Consider the following 23,629-nt stretch of genomic DNA (forward strand, 5'->3'; position numbering starts at 1 on the left):
ATATATGTATATATATATATATATATATATATATATATATATATATATATATATATGTATATATATATGTATATATTCATTCATTCATTCATTTTCTTAACCGTTTTATCCCTTTCGGGGTCACGGGGCTGCCGGAGCCTATCCCGGCCACTTGTGGGCGAAGGCAGGGGGGACACCCTGAACAAGTCGCCAGTTTGTTGCAGGGTAGAATGTCCTCACTCACACACCCATTCACTCCCGCACTCACACCTATGGTCAATTTAGAGTTGCCAATTGACCTATGAAGCATGTTTTTGGATGGTGGGAGGAAGCCGGAGACCCCGGAGAGAACCCACGCATGCACGGGGAGAACATGCAAACTCCACACAGAAAGGTCCCCCACTGATGTTCTTTTTTTTCACGTCCCCCAGCCGGGACTTGAACCGGGGGCCTACTTGCTGTGAGGCAAGAGCGCTAACCACTGCGCCACCGTGCAGCCCTGTATATATATATATATATATATATGTATATATATATATATATATATATATATATATATATATATATATATATATATATATATATATATATATATATATATATATATATATATATATATATATATATATATATATGTATATATATATATATATATATATGTCAACAAAAGATTTACCCTAAAAAAAAACCCAGATAGATTTACAACCCCAACAATAAATAAATAAAAGAATAGACTTACCCTACTGATTCATTTGAGTGATCAGTTTCGTGTATTTCTGCCTAATATTAATTTTTCTGCTTTGAGAGTTTTGCAGTTTGGCAACATGACCTTGTCTTCAACAAAAATAACTTTGAACAAGTAACTCAAACAAATCCAATTAATGATTGCAATGCTATATTGGCTGTCAGTGATGTGAAACTGTAAATTTAAAGCATCGAGAGCACCAAACTCCGACTTGCCCACGTTGATGATCACCTGCACAGGGCACATGCCTTGCTGAATGGATATTCTGGGACTGCCTGATGGCTTTCTCTGCCCCTGCCAGGATATCCACAACACCTTGAGATGGTATAACAAGCCCCCCCGTTGTCTTTCAGCTTCAGCAGGTGATACATTTCATTTAGCTGGAAACTTGCATGGTGCAACACCAAACAGTCCCTACACTCATCACACGTGACCTGAGACATAACCATGAAACCAGCAATATAGGCTTCAATATTGACCAAAAATTCCAAATGCAAAGGAAGGACCCATTTGCTGTAGTCATGTTCAAACACTGTAAATTCTTCCACAAAAGGTGACGGAGCATCCAGTTTGGTTTTTGATGTCTTGGAAACTGTCAGGCACATTTTGTTGTCCTGACTGGCGATGTTGCCTCTTGTACCAGTTTTCACCCCGCTGTGAACCAAAAGGCGCCGGAATGTGGCATTGAACTACCTACATGTTGGGTTATTTTTCCAGCCTCCTGCAAAAACATAATAATACTTCATAGAAATACAATACAACTAATTTTTATAAATTCTGCAACAACTAAACTGAACGAAAGTGAGAGCATCTTACACATAATCCACTCCAACGTGCCAGAAGTAATTGTTGATGGTACTCTCCACACTGCCATGAACAAGCCTTCACTGCCATTAGTAATAACTGATGCAGTCAGAAGACAATAACTGTGATGTTTACATAGTTGCATGAACTGCAGGGGCCCAAATCACACATCTCAAGAGACTCCCTCACACACTGTTAGGGAGGAGTGTGAGGATGAAGGACTGTATTGCTAATTCAGGCTAGGAGTTTAACCGTAAACAAGATGGGGTGTCGGTCAGGACACAGGAAGGAGGAAAAAGGAGAGGTGACTCCACTTGTTTGTTCTGAATTTATTCCTTTGCTGAATATTCCAATTTAGTCTGTAAACAACAAAAATCCTCTCATCATTACATAAATAACACAAATAGCCCTGCTGTAAATAAATTAATTACATAAAACAAGGAAAACTGACTCAGTGTGTCATTATGAAATAAACTCCAAATAGGCAAAATGATAGGTAAATTGGCAACCTCCAGAATAGGCAAAATATAATCAAATCTGCTTTAAACCTCATAGAAACAGTGACAACATTGACACCTAGCGGCATAGAAAAATAACTGCACGAATAAAACGAGTAAAGCATGTAAAACAAAGGATTCAAACACTTACGTTTTCTCAGTTACTTAATATTGAAATACAGCAACTGTGAACTGTGGTGTTAGACAGGGTTTTTTGGGCAACTAAAGTCTCTCTCTGTTGCTGACCGAGATCATATGGAAACAGGAACTAGCTCAACAAAGCAGATTTTTTTTCTTTTTTTTAAACAACTTTATTGCACATTATGCCATTTCACAAGAAAGTACTTTTGGGTATGCAATACAAAACACAACTGCAAATATCAAATACACATCTGTCAACAAACCAGAAAACCACAGAAGAAGAAAGGAACTCGACATCACTTCCTGTGATGTCATCAACAATGGGCTGAGCCTTCACAACGCACCAAATTGAACAACTTAAAAATTTAGCCCTCGTACCTGCCCTCCGAATGGCCCTGAAGAAAACTTCTAGGTGATCATGGCTGAGTTCATATGTCAGGAGAAAACTTTGCATTTGTAGGACTTCAGACACCAAAGCCAACAAACTTTCAATGTTTATGAGAAAATCCAAAACACTCATAAATCTGAAATACAAATATTAAATAACATGAGCGGCTCTCCTCTGTGTCTCCTTGGCTGGCTTCTGCTGATCACTATGCGGGACCTCCCGTCCTGCCAGGCTCGAACTTCCCACCTTGAGCTTGTCCTGCCGGTCAGGAAAGCTGAATGAAAAAACAAATGTAACTATTCCTTAATGTTAAACAACTCATTGTGATGGTATTATCAAGTTTAGAGTAAAAATGCAAAGAGACAACATAGACAATGTTAGTCAAAGCACTAGATGGCAGTGTGAAACACCAGATGCTTTATTTTACCTTCAGTATATTCTGTTTAAGACTCTCTTTGACTGTTCCATATTGCCAGTGTGCATCAAATGTATGCTGAGAAATAAAAGTACAAGTTTGCTTGTTACTCTAGCATAAATCTTTTTAAATTTTGTCCGCTTATTAAAACCCACACAACTTCATTGATGAAAGGTCAAACTGTCTAAGTCAGTGTTTTTCAACCTTTTTGAGCCACGGAACACTAACCTTGACAAAAATCCCGCGGCACACCAGCATCCAAAAAAAATTAAAAAAAGCAGAAACTCATAGTCTGTATTGATCTACAGCCCCCACCGCCGCAATCTCACGTGCATTTTTGTGACAATTCTGGCAGAAAAAGTTAAGTTAGAAAATTTAATAAACTGTTTGATGTGTGTTCGTTGTGGTTTTGAGACGTTTAACAAGGACGACTCATTGTATGCTGAGGCGCTGTCACTTTAACCCAATGCATCATGGGAGATGTGGTGCAAACAGCCGCGAACGCAAACAGACTAGCTGCTTTGAGCTTCATTGTTTTGTTCACTTGTTCCATGGTCTGACACCAAATTCTGTGGAAAGCTACACCGCTAAAGAAGAGCTTTGGCTGGTATTTTTGTTAGAACTGAGCGACTTTTTGAGCTAAATTGGAACAAGGAAGACTTTAACCACTTCTGATTGGTCAGATTGCTGACATGTGATTAAGCCTTCAAGAATGATTGGCGGAGACAGTTAAAGGGGCGGGACTTTTCCGTAAACAGCTTTAGATGCAGCCATATCGCGGTACCGTCTAATTAAAATGTCCTTAATAGAATCAAATAAACACAAAGAAAAAATAATTTTAAGATCTTTTATATTCTTAACTACTCACTGTTTTATCAGGGCCTGTTTGGATGAACCAAGAGCTGATCTCCAGGAGATGGGCACACTTGACCATCTCTCACGGCACACGTGGCACACTGGTTGAAAAACACTGTTCTAAGTGAATAAAGAAATATTATAACATAAAACTGAGATGCAAAGATTATGCGTTACACATGTTACATTTTACAAATAAAGGCTACACACAGCCTTGCATCCAACTAATGGTTTGATGACAACAATTTGTCTGCATACACACATAAGACCTGCATTGAATAATTACAACAGCAGCTAGACATAAATAAAATGTAATCAATTCAAAAGTATTTTTATTTAAAGAAATTAAACAATTTAAGCTCTTGCAGGCCACATTAAATGACATGTAACTAAGGGCCTTGCGTTTGACACATGTGGCCTGTGAAGTTGGCTTCATATTCACAGCTTCTGAATCACGAGGGCACTACAGGAACATTCCACTGCATTTTTCACACTAAGACAACCTAAGACCATGGGCCTCATTTATAAACGTTGCGTACGCACAAAAGAAGGCGTACGCCACTCTCTACGCAATAGTTGAGATTTATAAAAGGCAAACTTGAAATGTGCGGTCCTTCACGCAAGCTCTGACCCAGGCGTATGCACAAAAACGGGTGAAATGAGAAACGGCGACACCGTCGGCAGATGGAAGAAACACGTGAACCAATGACTTCACAGCAAGTCTTACAATTAACACCCTACACAAACACCCATTTGATCGATCAGCAGTGAAACAAACAAAAAAAAAATTCAAATGAACACATATTTGCAAAAAGAAAAGTGAAATATGTTCTGCAATATTGGCATGTTGTGCAATTCATCCTCATAAATAATATAGTTAACAGAACGAAATAATGTACAAAACTGATATTCTCGTTAATGTGTCCGTCTGGCGAAGCAGATATAGGTGCGGGCGTGCGGACGAACGGACAGATGTACTAATTGTCCACTGGGGAAAGTTGTTTTCACAGTAAAACATTTCTTCATAAGCTAATGAATTATGGTATTCATGCATATGCCTTTAGTTTGTTTTATTCTTGATAAAACCATGTATGGCGTATGTCTCAACCATTCAGAAAGCAACAAGAAATTACATTTGCGCTGAACAATTTCCCATTTCCAAGTCGATTATTACCGACATCTGTAGCTTGTCAGATATAATTAAATGGATGGAAATAAAATGCCCCATCACAATGCGTAATGACGCACAATGGCTGATCATGCGCTCTTAGAAGATGTGGCAAATGGAAGAATTCGGAGTGAACGCATCTTTAGACAGCAAGAAGACTTGCTGACAAACGAGGACGAGTGGCTTATGAGCCGGTTCCGATTTCCTCGAGCCGTCCTGTTGGACCTCTGCGGGCTTTTGGGCCCGGCGTTACAGAGGAGCACTCGGAGGAACCACGCGTGTCACCCGGTGCATCTAGCGCTCCGGTGTCGTCCCCCCGCCCCCATGGAGCGCTAGCGCGTTTTTTTTTTTTTGCCTCGACTATGATTTCCGACCATTTTTTCTTTATTTCGGCCACGGTCCGAGGTTGTGAGGCTACAGCATTTACACCGTCTGCCACCGTTTGCCGCTCACGTGCCTTTTTGGCATTAGTCATGCCCACACTGTGCCCTCCAAACAACATTTTTCTCCTCTTTTCCACCTCGCCAACGATAACTTCTACTTCACGTTGAGTAAGGTTACGTTTTTTTGATTTCCTCTCTGTGTTTGCCATGATTTCGCAAGCCATGAATATTAATTTGTGGGCGTTTCGCGGACTATTTATGGGCAACTATGGGCGTGTCATGAAGCCGCAAAAGCTGTGCTGCATTTAGAATTGGTTGTGATTTATTAAGGGAAAGATGCGTATGATGTGCGTGCGCACAGTTTTATAAATCCGAATATTTCTGTGCGTACGCACTTCCTATGTTTCATCTGTACGCCACTTCTGATGCAAATCCTACGCAAAGTTTTATAAATGAGGCCCCAGGTGCTGTTCAAAAACCACAGGACCTGGACTTCTCAAACCTGTATGGAGTCCCAAACTGTTCATAATTAAATAAATAAATATGACCTTGTGCAATCACACAATCAACCAATAAATTAGCCATTATATTATTCAACATATTTCATTTTGCTTTAAAAACCTGTTCATTATTTTAAAACAGCATTTTAAAATATTAATTTTCAATCATGTTGAATATTATTATAATTCTATGATTTTTTTCAGAAAATCAGATTTCAAAATGCATATTTTCCAAAGTATCGTTTTTATTTCACATTGCTGTTTTTCAGAATGACCTATTTATTTCATGAAGAGCTTTTTCAGCAGAATGAGTCTGTCTGTCAATCAGTAAAAGTGGGTGGGATCTAAATGCACATTGGGCGATCCCTGGAAATCGACTCATCTTCCTCTGTGGTGTAGCAGTCAGAGAGATGATCTGCACGGCTTTGCTGACATTTGAAGAGAGAAAAACAATCTGTCTGCTGCCGAAGATGCAAACATCTATAACTTTGTTTTCTACTTTGAGGGTTCATGTGGACCACAGAGGATCTTTCTTTAAGCTCCGGTCATCCGTGTCTTGAAGTTCCCATTGAAATACTCCAGACTCTTGTTCTCTGTGCAGGATTGCTAGATTGTGTCCAGTTTTCCAGCCCAAAAGTCATCTGAAAACCGCCCGACCCAACAAAAAACACTACCTGACCCTTCTATGACCGCAGACCATCCCCCGCTGGAGTTTCTGGAAACTGGTGGGATTTATCCAAAAATCTGCACACTATTCTCTCAGAGCTCTGCTTGCTCTAGCTAACACATCTCCGCTGTCTGTGCTCAAAGATCCTGTCTATCGTCACATCTGTTCGCCTTACAAGCAATCACTGTGGCGGTTCCTAGGAGGCGAGCTGGTGGCCAGAAGGAGATCCACTGCAGAAAGCAGAACCAGTCTGCTCGGGCCTCCTGAAACTTATGATATTTTTTGATCTACATGGAGACAAAAATTATAAATCACGTTCTCCGGTTTTATTTAACCCTCTCGGTTAATGCGGGACAGCAAGCTATCAAACTCGGTCAGAGAGAGATGAGAAAAACCGCTGAAGCGTCCTTTATGAAGGGAGCTGAAGCTGGGACTCTCTCTGGGATGGTCTCATGAACTCAAACATGGAAACAGGAATACCATGTAGAACTCTTCAAAATAAATACAGGGGCCTCATTTATAAACGTTGCGTACGCACAAAAGAAGGCGTACGCCACTCTCTACGCAATAGTTGATATTTATAAAAAGCAAACTTGACGGGAAAATGTGCGGTCCTTCACGCAAGCTCTGACCCAGGCGTACGCACAAAAACGGGTGAAATGAGAAACGGCGACACCGTCGGCAGATGGAAGAAACACGTGAACCAATGACTTCACAGCAAGTCTTATAATTAACTGGCCTACACGAACACCCGTTTGATCGATCAGCAGTGAAACAAACAAAAAAATCAAACGAAAATTACAACAGAAATTCAAATAAACACATATTTGCAAAAAGAAAAGTGAAATATGTTCTACAATATTGGCATGTTGTGCAATTCATCCTCATAAATAATATAGTTAACAGAACGAAATAATGTACAAAACTGATATTCTCGTCAGTGTGTCTGTCTGGCGGAGCAGATATAGGTGCGGGCGTGCGGACGGACGGACAGATGTACTAATTGTCCACTGGGGAAAGTTGTTTTCACAGTAAAACATTTCTTCATAAGCTAATGAATTATGGTATTCATGCATATGCCTTTAGTTTGTTTTATTCTTGATAAAACCATGTATGGCGTATGTCTCAACCATTCAGAAAGCAACAAGAAATTACATTTGCGGGGAACAATTTCCCATTTCCATGTCGACTATTACCGACATCTGTAGCTTGTCAGATGCAATTAAATGGATGGAAATAAAATGCCCCATCACAATGCGTAATGACGCACAATGGCTGATCTTGCGCTTTTAGAAGATGTGGCAAATGGAAGAATTCGGAGGGAACGCATCTTTAGACAGCAAGAGGACTTGCTGGCAAACGAAGAAGAGTGGCTTATGAGCCGGTTCCGACTTCCTCGAGCCGTCCTGTTGGACCTCTGCGGGCTTTTGGGCCCGGCGTTACAGAGGAGCACTCGGAGGAACCACGCGTGTCACTCGGTGCATGCATCTGGCGCTCCGGTGTCGTCCCCGCCCCGATGGAGCGCTAGACGTTTTTTATGCTTCGACTTTGATGTCCGACCATTTCTTTTTTATTTCGGCCACAGTCCGAGGTTGTGAGTCTACAGCATTACGGCATCTGCCGTTTGCCACTCAAGTGCCTTTTTGGCATTAGTAATGCCCACACTGTGCCCTCCAAACAACATTCTTCTCCTCTTTTCCACCTCGCCAACGATCTGGGATTGGAAAATGCACAAAATGTACATAGTGGCTGTTTGACCTGACCTGACAACACAAAGGAAACATCCTACATTTTTTCATCCACTGAGGAAGAGTCCCTGGTCCACTGTCTCTTAATTTTTAAATGAGGAAATACCATTCAATATCAGCAGGAAATATACACGCTGTTAACATTTTTTAATAAGCTTTTTCATTTGTAGCTGAACACAAGTGTTGTTTACATGATACAAATACACAAAAACATCCCTCAACCTCCAAACTGTCTCTTTCTTAACATCCAAATAGCCTTGTTTTATTTCTTCTTTATTCTTATTCCAACACACATGAATAAAGAGGTAAAATGTCAGATTTGATTCTTACTAAACCCTCTCACCCTCCTATCACTTTCTTAACAGCAGAAGAATCCTTGTTCTTTAGGCAAAATCCCCACCACACCCACCTTGACCTTCTACCAATTTAGATTCATTTTAGAAGAAGTGAAAGTAAAATAAGTTTATATAAGGAAAACGTGTCTCTGCCAGTCAAGACTTGCCTCGATTATATCTCGTACTTGCCATAAGAAACGTGTTCTGCAATCATTCTGTCACATAGACGGGTTTGTGGCTCTGCTGAAGTGAAACTTAAGGGATTCAGCAGCAAAAAAGTATAGCAAGAACAAAAACTAGCAAAGAGTAACAAAAAGTATTAGTTTGAGATTATGAGAGAGAGAGAGAGTAAAACAGGTTTGAAATTACATTTCTGTGTTTGATCTTTTCAAAAAGGGGATTGAAACAGTTAAATCTCAAAACAGCATCCCTAAACTTAGAGCAAATTTCAAGATATAGTTGAAGACATCACTTATTTTCCATAATTCCATGAACCATACGATGAATATAGGTTGCGTCTACCATAGGTGTTGTGCACATATGATGACATTTGACTTGCAGTAACAGCAACGACAACAATGGCAATGATAACTGTGAGGCACACTATGATGGTGGCTGCAATGTTGAGACAGCGAGCAGTGGCGCCATAGTGACGGGCGCCTTCCAGGTCTCCAACTACCTTCCGGTCTCTGGACTAAAAAGAAAAGAAAATAATAGAAACATGTCAGCAGCATCCAGAAAAAACCTCCAGACATGAATATTCCCCACAATCACATTTACAGGGTCAAAGAAAATCTACGGGGAAATTGATTTTAGTTGTGTGACCCAAAATATAATCCTGTTATTATATGTTGTAACAAACATACAAAGAACATGAAAAATAAATCTCTGAGGAAAATATTAGAAACATTAACATGAACTCACCTTGATGGAGAAGATGAGAGCTGCCAGTCCCAGGCACAGTGGGTTGGAGTACAAAAAGCAGCAGAGGGACCAGATGATGTGGTCCTTTGGGGGCTCAGCTTGGAGGACAATGCTGTTGTGAACCCCTGCAGCTGTGGTGGCATGAGTTCCGGGGTACATGTATTTAGGAGGCTCCTGCAATGAAACATCCTCGGCAGAAAGAGGTACATTTGGGTAAACAGTATTCATTGCTCTCCCCTTGGCTGCAGTTCCAAGTATGTGTGAGCTCCAGGACTCCATGGCAGCTTTTGAGATTTGGCTTCCTCCTGACTATGGAAGCGATTGTGTAGCATAAATAAAAAGAAAAGTCATACCAGAAATGCTTTTTCATTTTCAAAATGAAGCTGCATTTTTTTACTCAAAATTAAAAGGAAAAAGCAATCCACCAAAATGCTTCTTCCTTTTCTACTTCAACACTGCTTATTCTGTCACTTAATTGAAATGATAATGAAAATGGTATTTGACATTTCATTTTCAAAAAGTTATCAAGTAAATGTGCAGCAAAATTCATTTAGAAATGTCTAATTTGACAATTAAAATGTATTAACAGAAATGCTTTTTAAATTTCAAAATGTAACTCCATCAAATGACTCAAAATTAAAATGAAAAAGCAATATTTCAAAATGCTTTTTCATTTTATACTTAAAACCGCTTATTATGTGTCATAATTAAAACAAAAATGCAAAGAGGGGATTGCATTTGCATTTTCACATCCACCCTGCGAACATTGTCTCAATATTCATTTAGAAAAAGCATTTCCATAGGGAAGGCGGGGCGATGACGTCACTGCCTTCTCCGTGTGTTCATCCGCTGAAGTTGACTTGCGATTCACAGCTTCTGATTCGCGAGGGCACTAAAGGAACATTCCGCTGCATTTTTCGCATTAAGATCCAGGAATCCAGGTTTGAGCAGTCCAGGTCCAGTGGTTAGTGAACAGGACCCGGTTTTAGGTGATCTTAATGCGAAAAATGCAGCGGAATGTTCCTTTAGTGCCCTCGCGAATCAGAAGCTGTGAATCGCATGTCAACTTCAGCGTCGTCTGACCGCACTGATTTAAAAACATATGATCGAGCAGGCCCTAAAATATTATCATAACTGTAATTCATAACTGTAATGAAATCACATTTAGAAGATAAGTCTCCTGCAGCTTCGCGCTGAGTGAGTGTTTTTGGTCCACCCAGCAAGCGTTTAGCATGGTGAAATCTGCTGTCTGTTGATGGGGCTCCAGCTTTCATCAATCAAACAGCAAATTTAGCGCGAAGCTGCAAATAAATATGTAAATGTGTGATAATTACATCAGGCTTTATTTTTGTTCTGGACACCACTGGAAACACAAATTCATATGATGGTTTCTCAGATCGCAGCAGCATCATCGGGAGCTTCGCGCTCCGCTATGCGAAGACAGCTGGCAGTCCAAAGAACAAATCTTGTCCGCGGTATGTCAGGAGGATGACCGCAAGCGGCGGTTGCCCCGGCCGGTTGGCTGCCTCGGTCCCGTCGAGGCCTGACCAGAGCTCTTCTAGGGCCGGCGATTGGGGGTGGGGGCCTGGACTTGCTCGGGGGGGGGTGACGCTTTCTGGCTCCTCTCTTTCTGTGTGGGGTGGGTGGTGCTGGGCCTGGGGTGTCGGCGCCTCCGGGGATGGGGCCCCTGGGCTGGGTGGACCTGGCCCCTATGCTGGCCCCTATTCTGGCCCCCACCCTCTCACCCTCATATTAGGGTGAGGGGGTGGGGGGTTTAGCCTGCAATGCACCTTGGGGGGGCGCTACTTGGCAGTGGCCCCCCTCCTATGGTTGCCGTATGGAGTGGGCCCCCCCTCTTTCGGTTTTATTTGCACCTTAGACATGTAGGGCCCTTGGTAGGGGGGGTGCTTGGACATCACTGCCAGCAAGCAACAGATGTCCTCCTGGCATCCTACCCGCCAATTTTAACCGCACCTTAGACATTTAGGATCCCTTGGTGGGGAGGGTGAGGGGACATCACTGTGAGTAATCAGGAGATGTCCCCTTAGTGCCCTACCCGCCAATTTTAACTGCACCCCCCTTAGTACACACACCCCTCCCCCCTTAATATATACATCCCAACATAAACACACACACATGCACACACACACCCTCTCAAACACACACACACACATTTTGAAAGGAAGGGGTAGGTCTGTCCCCTACCCCTTCCCTGATGGGGGGTACAGGGCCCTTGGCAACGGCGGCCGTGTCCCTTGGGTGCCGGTTTCCTGGGCCCGGCAGCGCTCTCTCCGTGCCGTGCGGGGGGGGGGGTGTTCACATTACACCTGGGGGGTGGGTTTGGGTCCTTGCCCCTGAGCGCTGGGCCCTGCCAAATTTCCAACTGTGGCCGAGCCTGGTCGGGCCATGTTTTTCCCCGGGGTTTCCCCCTCCAGGGCGGGGGCGGCGGGCCCCTGCCTTGCTCCTCCCTGGACCAACAGTGGGCCGGGTGGGTGGCTGCCTGGAGTGCGGGGCGGGTCTCCCTTGGGGGGTCCTGGCTCGTACCTGGGGTTGGGGCGGGGGGGTGCCCGGAACTCCTGGGTGGTGATGGGGTGCTCGTCTGGGGCTGTGGGCGCCCTTCTACGGTGGGGCCCTGCGTTGGGCTCTCCCGGCGGGGGGGCTGCTCTCCTGGTTGGGGTGGGGCGGCGCTCTCTTTCCCCCCGTGCCTCCCTGCTCTCTGGCTCTGGGGGCCTCGCGGCGGTCATGCTGGCCCTGGCCTGGGAGGCGGGCTTGGTCGCCCAGGGGGCGGTTGTTCCCTGCCTGCTCCCGTGTGGCGTTCGGGTGGTTCTGGCTGCCGCTGCTGCTGCGGCGGGGGTCTTGGTGTGGGGGATGACTGGGCACTCCCCTTCATTCTTTACACATTCCTCCATCCATTTTAGAAGAACATAAACACTCACCTGAGCACAGGTGTTAGCTCACCTTTGCACTAATAGTTTGCGTAATAGAAAGAATGAAATATCTCACACTAGTTGGTTTAAAGGTATAAGTATGCGTGTGTGAACACTATCTGTTTTGTGTACATGTTGACATGTGGACATTTTTGCAGCTAGCAGGTGTGTTGATAAAGTTTGAGTGTGTGTGTGGACAGGCCCCGCCCTTTTTTTACTACATTTGAATCTTACCGTAATGATAAACAACCAGTAAACTTGTTGCTTTATGCTGCTTCATTGTCTTATCCCCCCTCCCCTCCTATTATCACCCTCCTACTTCCCCCCTCTCTCTAATATCCCTCTCTCTTCTTCCCTTCTTTCCTTTTCCGTCCGGTCCAACACCAAAGATTTTCAAACATGATTGAAATTAATAAAGTTTGTTAAAGTAAAATATGTCCAACACAAGAGGCCCTCAGCTCTCATCTGCCTGCCCAGCTGTTGGACAGGACAAGTTAAAAAAAACAAAAAAGGAGGAGGACCGCAGAAGGCGGACATGCTGCTATGTAGTTCTGAGAAGCTTTGTAAACTCATCAGAAGTTCACAACCACCACAAAGCCGTTTTTTTCTGCCGCTAACAGCTCCACTGCTCCTAGTCTGTCTGTGGTCTTTTAGCAGGCGGACACACGGAGAAAGCAGTGACGTCATCGCCCCGCCTTCCCTCTGGAAATGCTTTTTCTAAATGAAAAAAAGGTTTGCAGGGTGGATGTGAAAATGCAAATGCAATCCCCTCTTTGCATTATCGTTTTAATTCTGACACAGAATAAGCGGTTTTAAGTATAAAATGAAAAATTATTTTGAAATATTGCTTTTTCATATGAATTTTGAGTCATTTGATGGAGTTACATTTTGAAAATTAAAAAACATTTCTGTTAATCCATTTTAATTGTTAAATTAGACATTTCTAAATGAATTATGCTACACATTTACCTGATAACTTTTTGAAATGAAATGTCAAATACCATTTCCATTATCATTTTAATTAAGTGACAGAATAAGCAGTGTTGAGAAAGGAAATGAAAAAGCATTTCGGTTGATTGCTTTTTCATTTTATTTTTGAGGTAAAAAATGCAGCTTCATTTTGAAAATGAAAAGCATTTCTGGTTTTGACTTTGCTTTTTATTTATGCTACAGAATCGCTTCCATACCTGACACCATAGCTTTATGGATTGCAAAAGCACACACGGGGATGGGGGTTTGGGGGGGGGGGGGGGGGGGCAGCATTGTGCAACTTTTTTGCAAACCGCAAAACATTTCAAGTTACTTGTTTTTGTTGGACAAAAGTAATTCCGGTATTTGAAGGCGTAACATGACTCCTTCATTACCTTTAAGTTTTGTTTTTTTAATACCTGCAAAAACACAACACAACCGCTAAGAATTTCACTTTTAGAGGAGGGGTTATAGGGGGATGAAAACTTAGTATAATTTGTTAGCATGAATAAAAAAGATTGAAACTGCTCAACCTCCATAAAAAAGGTTTTTTGGTTGTGTAGCTGTTTTTCACTGTAAGCCTTTTGTGGTCTCACTGCTTTAAACCATCACTTTTTTTTGACAGGGTCCCTGTCATAATAGACACGTGCCTGAAGATGCAATGAGTTAAAATGTATTAGTCGTCAATCCAATTCAGGGCTCCTACCTCCCTTCCTGAGGGTTGCCAGATCCTGGAAGAAAAAAATAGCAGCACATTTCCATGAAATGCTACTCTTAAGCTTTTTAGAGTAAACTTGTCACAAGAACAGGCAGACGGCTGGATCCAAATGCAGCAGGTTTATGAGCTCAGGTAAAAATCCACAACACTAAATCAGGGTCAGGCATGGGAGTATCAGAGAAGAAACAGGGGTAGTCAGGATCCAGGCGAAAGTCGGGGCAGGCAGCAGGCAAACAGAGTCAGGAAACAGAAAGATCAGATCCAGATTTTTTTTTAATTGGTTTATTTTAAGAAATCATTTAAGAATAGTACACAAAAACATTACAATCACCAGTTATACATTCATACAATGACGTATCAAACTTAAGATAATTAGACATAAAATTAAATATTGCTTGAAAGGGAGTGGAAGGAAGCTAACTTGTATAATCCCTATAATCCCACACCTGTTCTACCGTAACCATTTTATTACATGATTTATCATTATCCAGTTCATAACTTTATCAGATATAAAGCTTGGTACAGAAGGCAGAGTGCTGGCATCTAGGAAATGTACGCTGGGGTTGCTGGGAGAAATAGTGTTTAGAACTCTGGAGATGGTTCCACCTGGTGACCAGAGGGGGAGACAGAGCTCTAACTTCTGACAGAGCCCCCCCTCCTGTGAGCGGTTCCAGAAGCGAGGGGCCCTCCGACACCGAGGTTGACCAAGATGTCAGGGCACTGGTCTGTCCGGGTGGCATTGGTGAAGGTCGCTGATCAGGGAGGGGCCAAGGATGTTGTCAGCGGCAACCCAGGATTGTTCCTCTGGGCCGTACCCCTCCATAAACATGGTAAATGGTAAATGGCGTATACTTATATAGCGCTTATAAGTATACGCTTATAAGTTATAAGTATTGACATGCTTTGGGCCTTCTTACCCAAAGCGCTTTACAGTCACAGTCCCATTCACCCATGCACACACACATTCACACACCGATAGCGGCTCCGCTGCCAAACACTCCGCTGTCTTGCCCAAGGACACTACGGCACATGGGCGTGCAAGGCGGGAATCGAACCTGCAATCTTACGATCATGAGTCGACCGCCCTACCGCTGCACCACGGCCGCCCACGAGCTCTGTCTGAACATGGTGACGATTCTCTAAAAGAGCCTCAAACTATTGCACCCCCTCCAAGGGTCTGTTCCATTGGGATCAGTTGCTTCGGCTGCTGATTAATTAGCTTAAACTCTGACATACAAAGAGCGGATTTAATTATTTTAAGCACATCTGCAGTAAATGTTAAGTTGTCACACCGCAGAATGCTTGACAGTATGGAACAATTTTTTTTCTAAAGGCCCTGTAACACAACTAGTCCGTACACTGGTCATGAAATTGGTCATACATGAGTATACAGGGAAAAAGTAAGGAAAGTTATGGTCTTTACGTGAATTTCTTACAGATGTATCATCAATGAACCATGTTAAAACCCTGGAGGAAGTACGACTAAACCATCCAAAGAAGCCGTAAATAAACATAAAACGAGAACCGTGTTTGATGATTGAGGTGTTCATATGCAATTAATTAGTGATTCAAGTGTCAATTCCATAATTGTAATCAGATGTGTTTGCTGTATACACATTAAAAATACACATCAGTGGTACATGAGTGAAAAGTCAACACATGTGGAAATACGTGGAACGGCTGTGGAAAGCCACAAATTTATTTATGCATCTCGCAAAAATCACGCACAATTCCGGGGTTGACATAGCCCAGAAATTTGCACTGGCCCACAGGGCCAGTAGTTTTTGAAAGTTACTGGACCTGCCTGAAAGGTACTGGCCCGACACCGCGCACAGCACCGCCGCCGCAGGTGGCACCCTAGCGACGGACGCCGCAGGCGGACGCAGCAAGCACCACATGTGCTTGCAATTTTAGGTGGGTCCGGGGACATACCCTCCCGGAAAATTAATATATGGTGCAATTTGGTGCATTCTGGTGACATCTAGCACTTATTTATACACTTTTCAATTACTGAAAATAGACCATATCAAACTTAAATCTGCTCTAGTCTGTTTCAGATTTTTTGAAGAGAGCACTGCAGTGTAGTAAGAAGCTTTCATGCTGCTTCTAATCACTGCTATTTCACATTTGTTCGTAATCAATAGTTAAGAAGTTTTATTCACTTTTTTGCTCTGACTGCCTTGAGGTTCTGCTTTTTGTTACTGTTGCAAAGTTACATTTACTTTTTAGATCCTTAATTACTGTTATGTTTTTCAAATTTGCAGAGTTACTTGTTTAAAGTTGCAAAGTTACATTTACTTTTTAGTTACTTTAGTTACTTAATTAAATTAAATAATTGAAAAATAAAATAAAATAAAATTACTGAGATCATTCAGCTTTTGACTAGAAATGCTTACTGCTTACAGTGTTGTAAAGAAAAGCAAAATTAAGTACTTTGACATTATACTGCATTTGAGTCTGAGATTCAGGTATTTGGAGTTGCCTTTGATTCTCTGAAAATTAGCTTAAAGCTTAATGCATACAGTTTCATCTTCAATGCATTCATTAAATATCTTGCTGTCCATACTACTAATTCCACCCATTACTCCATCTATTCCTGCCATGTCTTCCACATCTCTGACATGCTTCAGTCTCTCTTCAGCATCTTCAGTAGCCTCCCCATCCACTCTTTCTATATTTATTTTCACGCCATTAAGTTTCTCCGACGGATGCGGAGAGTGAACACTGTTCGCCGTTGCTGTCACATTTTGGTCACGTGTTGCGCACCAAAACGATCTTGGCAGATGGCAAACTTTCAAAGCGATGAAGACGAGGTAAATCTACACGTTTTCGCAAAATATACTTTATTGAAAAAGTTGAAAAATATATTAACCGTTAGATATTTTAGTGGCCCAAGCCGACAAGTGAAAAATAAAGTCTTGTGGTCCGTACTGCTAGAGCGAGCTGGACCGGGCCAGCGGACAAATGGCTATGTCGAGCCCTGCAATTGCTTACGATTTTCATAATAATTGCGTATAAACTACACAACAAATGCTTAAACTGCATAATTTTCAACCAATCAAAAGTTTTGAACAGCTCAAAACTGAATTAAAACTAAACAAATCCCCTTTGGCAGAGATCATCAACGGAGTTCATTGACGAATGTCAAACGCAAGGAAAACTTATGAATTACGTATACCACGCATGAATCCCGAAGACCGAAATGTTATAAGTGGAAAATGCACAAAATGTACATAGTGGCTTTGTGACCTGGCCTTCAACAAACAACTTTGCAAAAACCAACACATAGGAAACATCCTACATTTTTTCACGCACTGAGGAAGAGTCCCTGGTCCACTTGCTCTTAATTTTTAAATAAGAAAATTCCACTCAATATCAGCAGGAAATATACACGCTGTTAACATTTTAAATAATCTTTTTAATTTGTAGCTGAACACAGACGTGAAATAATAAAGTGAACCAATTTGTCTTAATTTTCATGCAAAGAAAAGTGTTGTTTACATGATACAAATACACTAAAACATCCCTCACCCTCCAAACTGTATCTTTCTGAACATCCAAATAGCCTTGTTTTATTTCTTCTTTATTCTTATTCAAACACACACGAATAAAGTGGTAACATGTCAGATTTGATTCTTACTAAACTATTTCTCCCTCCTATCACTTTCTTAACTGTTTTTTTATATTAGTCTTCAGAAGAATCCTTTTTCTTTAGGCAAAATCCCCACCACACCTATGGAGTCCTATATATACTGTTCATAATCAAATAAATAAATATTTAATTAAATAAATAAATATGACCTCATGCAAATACACAATCAACCAATAAATCTCTCATAAATATATAAAAAGATCATGAAATTGTGAAAAACCTGCACACTGATTTTAAATTAGACATTGTATTATTCAATATATTTCATTTTGCTTTAAAAACCTGTTCATTATTTTAAAACAGCATTTTAAAATATTCATTTTAATCATGTGGAATATTATTATAATTCTACTTTTTTTTTCAGAACCTTGGATTCAAAATCAATATTTTCCAAAGTAGGTTTGTTTTTATTTCATGTTGCTGTTTTTCACAATGGCTTATTTATTTCATGAAGAGCTTTTTTAGGAGAATGGGTCTGTCTGTCAATCAAACCAGACAAGGCGGAGACACTTTTGTGATTGGCTACTCCTTTACTCAGACATGAGCAGCAGCACCCTGACTACATCGATGGAAGATGCTTCAGCGAACGTGACGGCGCGATGCCCACTCCTCAACACTAGGGGGAGTATGCACCTCAACACATCCACATTGTTACCAGAAATTGGGCAGTTTTGGTTCTAAATTTGCGTATTAAAGTGGCTTTGGGCGAGTGTGCATAATTCGGGTGATTTTGTGGTCGGTTCAGCAATTTTCATCTTCTCATGAAGATCTAGTAGTGGCCTAAGTTAGGCTGAGTGGTTGTTGGAGTTCCACTAAGCTTCTATGAACTTGAGTTTCCATGAATGCACCATGCTGGGTGTGGGAGGAGCTATCAGCTAATGTTTTTAGCCTGATAGCCACATGGAGCGGTTGCTTGTGCTTATCTCAGTAACAATGCATGGATGCACAATGCACATGGAGAGTGTTAAGATGTCAGAAACGTCATCGCAGGAAAGGCTCAACATTTTCCCTGAGAGGGAAAAATAAAATCAAAGGACCTGATTATAATCATTATCTCAATGAAAATAGAAAAATATCATAAGGTTCAGGAGGCACGAGCAGGCTTGTCTTCTTTTGCGCACTGCCCGGTCTGACTGTCGGTCCGCCAGCTCACCTCCTGGGAGCACCGCGGTCAAGTGAGCCGACATCTGCGGAAGTGCGGTCTTGCTAGTCGTCACTGACTTTTTGCATGCACGTTTACATCATAGTTTACGGTGCACCCGCCAGCGAGCTGAAAAGACGGTATGAAGCGCTAATATCACCCACGTCACAGTTACTCATGATCAGATAACATAGATAACAGATAACAGTTCCTCATTGCTGCCCTCCATAAGTTTGGGTTTGGAGAATCATTCATCAATTGGATCGAAAAATTATATCACAACCCCAATGCATCAGTTAGAACTAATAAACAGACTTTCAACAGGTTTTTTCTTGGAAGAGGAACCAGACAGGGTTGCCCACTCTCCCCCTCTCTTTTTGCAATATTTATCGAGCCTCTAGCTGCAGCAATAAGACAGAATGAGAGTATTAAAGGAATTAAAACCAAACACAGCCATCATAAAATCAGTCTCTATGCAGATGACATATTACTGTTTTAAGTAATATACATTCTGTAAATGAAACGGCAACAATCATTAATGAATTCTCTTCTATATCAGACTATTCCATTAATTGGAATAAATCTGTTTTATTACCACTGAACAGTAATGCGGAGCAAGGACTCACAATACCAGTTAAATCAGGCAATATAAAATATCTAGGTATTTATTTTCCCCCCAAAATATCAGAACTGGTGCAGCTAAACTACACCCCATTACTGAAAAACATACAGGACGATCTAACACGCTGGACCAACCTGCCTCTGTCCCTTATGGGCAAGGTAGCCACGGTAAAAATGAAAATCGTACCCAAAGTTAATTATCTCTTCTCAATGATTCCCACACAACCGCCATTAAAATGGTTCAAAACATTAGACTCATCCATATCAAGCTTTCTATGGAACAATAAACCTGCAAGAATTAGTCTAAAAACTTTAAAATCTGCAAAAAGCTGTGGAGGATTAGAATTACCTAACTTCCACAATTACTTTCTTGCAAATAGATTACAATACATCTTAAAATGGTTAAAAAATAATCCAGAAACCAACTCATGGTTAGACTTGGAACAGGCGTTATGTGGAAAGATCAACCTGTCACAGCTACCATTTATTAGCCAAATAGTTAAAAAACAGGATTGTTTCAAAAGTATTAATATAAATTCCACTTTAACAGCCTGGTGGGAATTTCTCAAAATATCAAAATCATCAATTCAACCGTGCAAAATGACACCCATCTGGAACAACCCAGACATCCTCATAAACAAAAAAATTATCCACTTCCCAGCTTGGCAAGCAGGGGGCATAAAACAACTAGAGCACATAATTATTGATAGAAGATTCATAACTCCCCAGGAACTTCAAGACAAACATGGAATAAATAACTTCTTGGAATATCAGCAGCTTAAATCAATTATTACTAAAAAGTTTAAATACAGAGACAACGATTTAAAGCTACCAGATGTAGTTACCACTCTGATCAATTTCTCAATGAATAAAACTCTCTCCAAAATATACAAACTTTTATGTAATTTAAATAACAATATTTCACTTCCGACAACAAAATGGGATGCGGATTTGAGAATCAGCACAGATGAAAGCTTTTGGTCAGAACTTTGTCTAAACACCTTTAAACTGACAAAAAGTCCAAATCTGCAGCTAATCCATTTCAAAACTCTTCACAGAATTTACTAGACTGGACAGAGGATGTTCAAGATGGGTCTCAGCAACTCAGACATTTGTCAGCACTGTGACAGTAATCTACCCGACAATTACATGCATGCACTATGGTTCTGCACGCCTGTCCAGGCTCTCTGGCAACAGGTATGTGCCGATCTATCAGTCTGGCTTAAAGTTTCAATCACAGCTTCACCGTCACTTTGTGTGCTTGGTGACATGAGTGCCATCGATATAGAAGTAGGATTAGGCTCTATCATTTTCATAACTCTTTGCATTGCTAAAAAAACTATTTTAATAAATTGGAAAAGCAAGAAAAATATAAATATAAGTCAACACAGAAATCTGCTGCTTGATCATATCAGCTTGGAAAAAATGTCAGCCCAAAGTTCAAGTAACTTTGAAAGAATTCGGTCTCTCTGGTCTCCCATGGCTAACTCCATGACTTAGGGGGTGGGGGGGCCTGGTCGTCGCTGCTCCTTGCCCTTCTGCCGTGGGCCGGGGTGGGGGTCGGGGCCTCCGGTGCCTGGCGGGGGGTGGTGGGGGCTCCGTTGGTCTGGGGGGGCGGGTCCGGCGCCTGGGTGGGGCGGGCTGGGGTGCTGCGTGGTCCTCTGGGCTTGGGTGTGGGGGTGCGTGGTGGGGGTGTGGGGTGGTGGTCTGGCTTGGCTTGGGGGGGTGGTCCCTTTGCCTGTGCTGGGGGGGGTTGGCGGGGGGCGCTGCTCGGGGGGGGGGCCCAGCGGCGCTGGATGGGCTTCCCATCTACACCTGGGGCTGGGATCGGCCCTTCCCTGGCTCTGAGGCGGGACGGGACAACCCTCTTGGGGCCCCCGGTCGCTCTGGGTGTCATCCGCCTCGGCTGCGGGGTCTGGGGGGTCTTGTCGGTCCTGTCCTGTGGGGGGGCATTCTGGGGGAGGGGGGGGGGCACTATTGGTACGGGTCAGGGGGGGTTGACGGGTCGGGGTCTCCGCTGAGGCCATCAGCGGTTTCCCCGGCCGGTTGGCTGCCTCGGTCCCGTCAAGGCCTGACCAGAGCTCTTCCAGGGCCGGCGTTTGGGGGTGGGGGCCTGGGCTTGCTCCGGGGGGGGCCGACGCTTTCTGGCTCCTCTCTCTCTGTGTGGGGGTGGTGGTGCTGGGCCTGGGGTGTCGGCGCCTCCGGGGGTGGGGCCCCTGGGCTGGGTGGGCCTGGCCCCATTGCTGGGGGGGGGCGGGGGACAGCTGTTTGACCCCCGGGGGACAGTCTACCAGCTGTCCCCAACTTACCCCTTTCCTCATATAACCTCATAATAGGGTGAGGGGGTGGGGGGCTTAGCCTGCGATGAGCCTTGGGGGGGGGGGTTTACTAGGCAGTGGCCCCCCTCCTATGGTTGCCGTATGGAGTGGGCCCCCCCCCTCTTTCGGTTTTATTTGCACCTTAGACATGTAGGGCCCTTGGTAGGGGGGGTGCTTGGACATCACTGCCAGCAAGCAGCGTATGTACTCCTGGCACCCTACCCGCCAATTTTAACCGCACCTTAGACATTTAGGGCCCCTTGGTGGGGAGGGTGAGGGGATGTCACTGTGAGTAATCAGGAGATGTCCCCTTAGTGCCCTACCCGCCAATTTTAACGGCACCCCCCTTAGTACACACACCCCTCCCTCCCCCCTCAATATATACATCCCAACATAAACACACACACATGCACACACACACCCTCTCAAACACACATACACACACACACATTTTACAAGGAAGGTGGGACCTAGGACCATCTGTCCCCTGCCTCTTCCCTGGTGGGGGGTACGGGCCCCTTTGCAACGGCGGCCGTGTCCCCGGGGTGCAGCAGCCGGGCTTCCTGGGCCCGGCGGTGCTCTCTCCGCGTGGTGGGGGGGTTCACATTACATCTGAGCCGGGGGTGTTCGTGTCCCTGGGGGGTGGGTTCTGGTCCTTGCTCCTGAGTGCTGGGCCCCGCCAAATTTCCAACTGTGGCCGAGCCTGGTCGGGCCATATTTACAACACCCCTTGTGGGCCCTCTTTTTTCCCCGGGGTTCCCCCCTCCTGGGCGGGGGCGGCGGGCCCCTGCCTTGCTCCTCCCTGGACCAACCGTGGGCCGGGCGGATGGGTGCCTGAAGTGCGGAGCGGGTCTCCCTTGTGGGGTCCTGGCTCGTACCTGGGGTTGGGGCGGGGGGATGCACGGAACTCCTGGGTGGTGGTGGGGTGCTCGTCTGGGGCTGTGGGCGTCCTTCTCCGGTGGGGCCCTGCGTTGGGTTCTCCCGGCGCGGCGGCTGCTCTCCTGGTTGGGCTGGGCAGCGCTCTCTTTCCCTCCGTGCCTCCCTGCTCTCTGGCTCTGGGGGCCTTGCGGCGGTCATGCTGGCCCTGGCCTGGGTGGTGGGCTTGGTCGCCCGGGTGGCGGTTGTTCCCTGCCTGTTCCCGTGTGGCGTTGGGGGGATTCCGGCTGCCGCTGCTGCTGCGGTGGGGGTCTTGGGGTGGGGATGGCTGGGCAGTCTCCCTCCTTCTTTTCACGTTCCACCATCCATTCCTTCTTTTCACGTTCCACCATCCATTTTAGAAGAACATAAACACTCACCTGAGCACAGGTGGTAGCTCAACAGTTTGCATGACTGAATGACTGAAATATTTCGCACTAGTTGGTTTTAAGGCATAAGTATGCGTGTGAACACTATCTGTTTTGTGTACATGTCGACAGGTGGACATTTTTGCAGCTAGCAGGTGTGTTTATAACATTTGAGTGTGTGTGTGGACAGGCTCCGCCCTTTTTGTACTACATTTGAACCTTACCGTAATGATTAACAACCAGTAAACTTGTTGCTTTATGCTGCTTCATGGTCTTATCCCCCCTCCCCTCCTATTATCACCCTCCTACCCCCCCTCTCTCTAACGTCCCTCTCTCTTCTTCCCCTCTTTCCTTTTCCGTCCGGTCCAACACCAAAGGTTTTCAGACATGATTGAAATTAATAAAGTTTGGCTTCAACTACAAAAGGGGTTTGGTATGTCTGAAGATTAAT

The 23,629-nt window shown here is 43.7% G+C and overlaps 1 long non-coding RNA gene across 1 annotated transcript in view; it reads left to right on the plus strand.

The window, feature by feature from the left end:
• The first annotated feature begins 10 nt into the window (after positions 1-10).
• Positions 11-23,629, plus strand: part of LOC144992425 (uncharacterized) — a 278,631-nt gene continuing 255,012 nt past the window's right edge. Inside the window, exon 1 of the long non-coding RNA XR_013656358.1 lies at positions 11-373. This is a non-coding gene — a long non-coding RNA (uncharacterized LOC144992425). The remainder of the gene's footprint in view (positions 374-23,629) is intronic.

This window comes from Oryzias latipes, chromosome 6, assembly GCF_053564925.1.
Source record: "Oryzias latipes strain Hd-rR chromosome 6, Olatipes_Hd-rR_3.1".
NCBI classification, from domain to species: Eukaryota; Metazoa; Chordata; class Actinopteri; order Beloniformes; family Adrianichthyidae; genus Oryzias; species Oryzias latipes.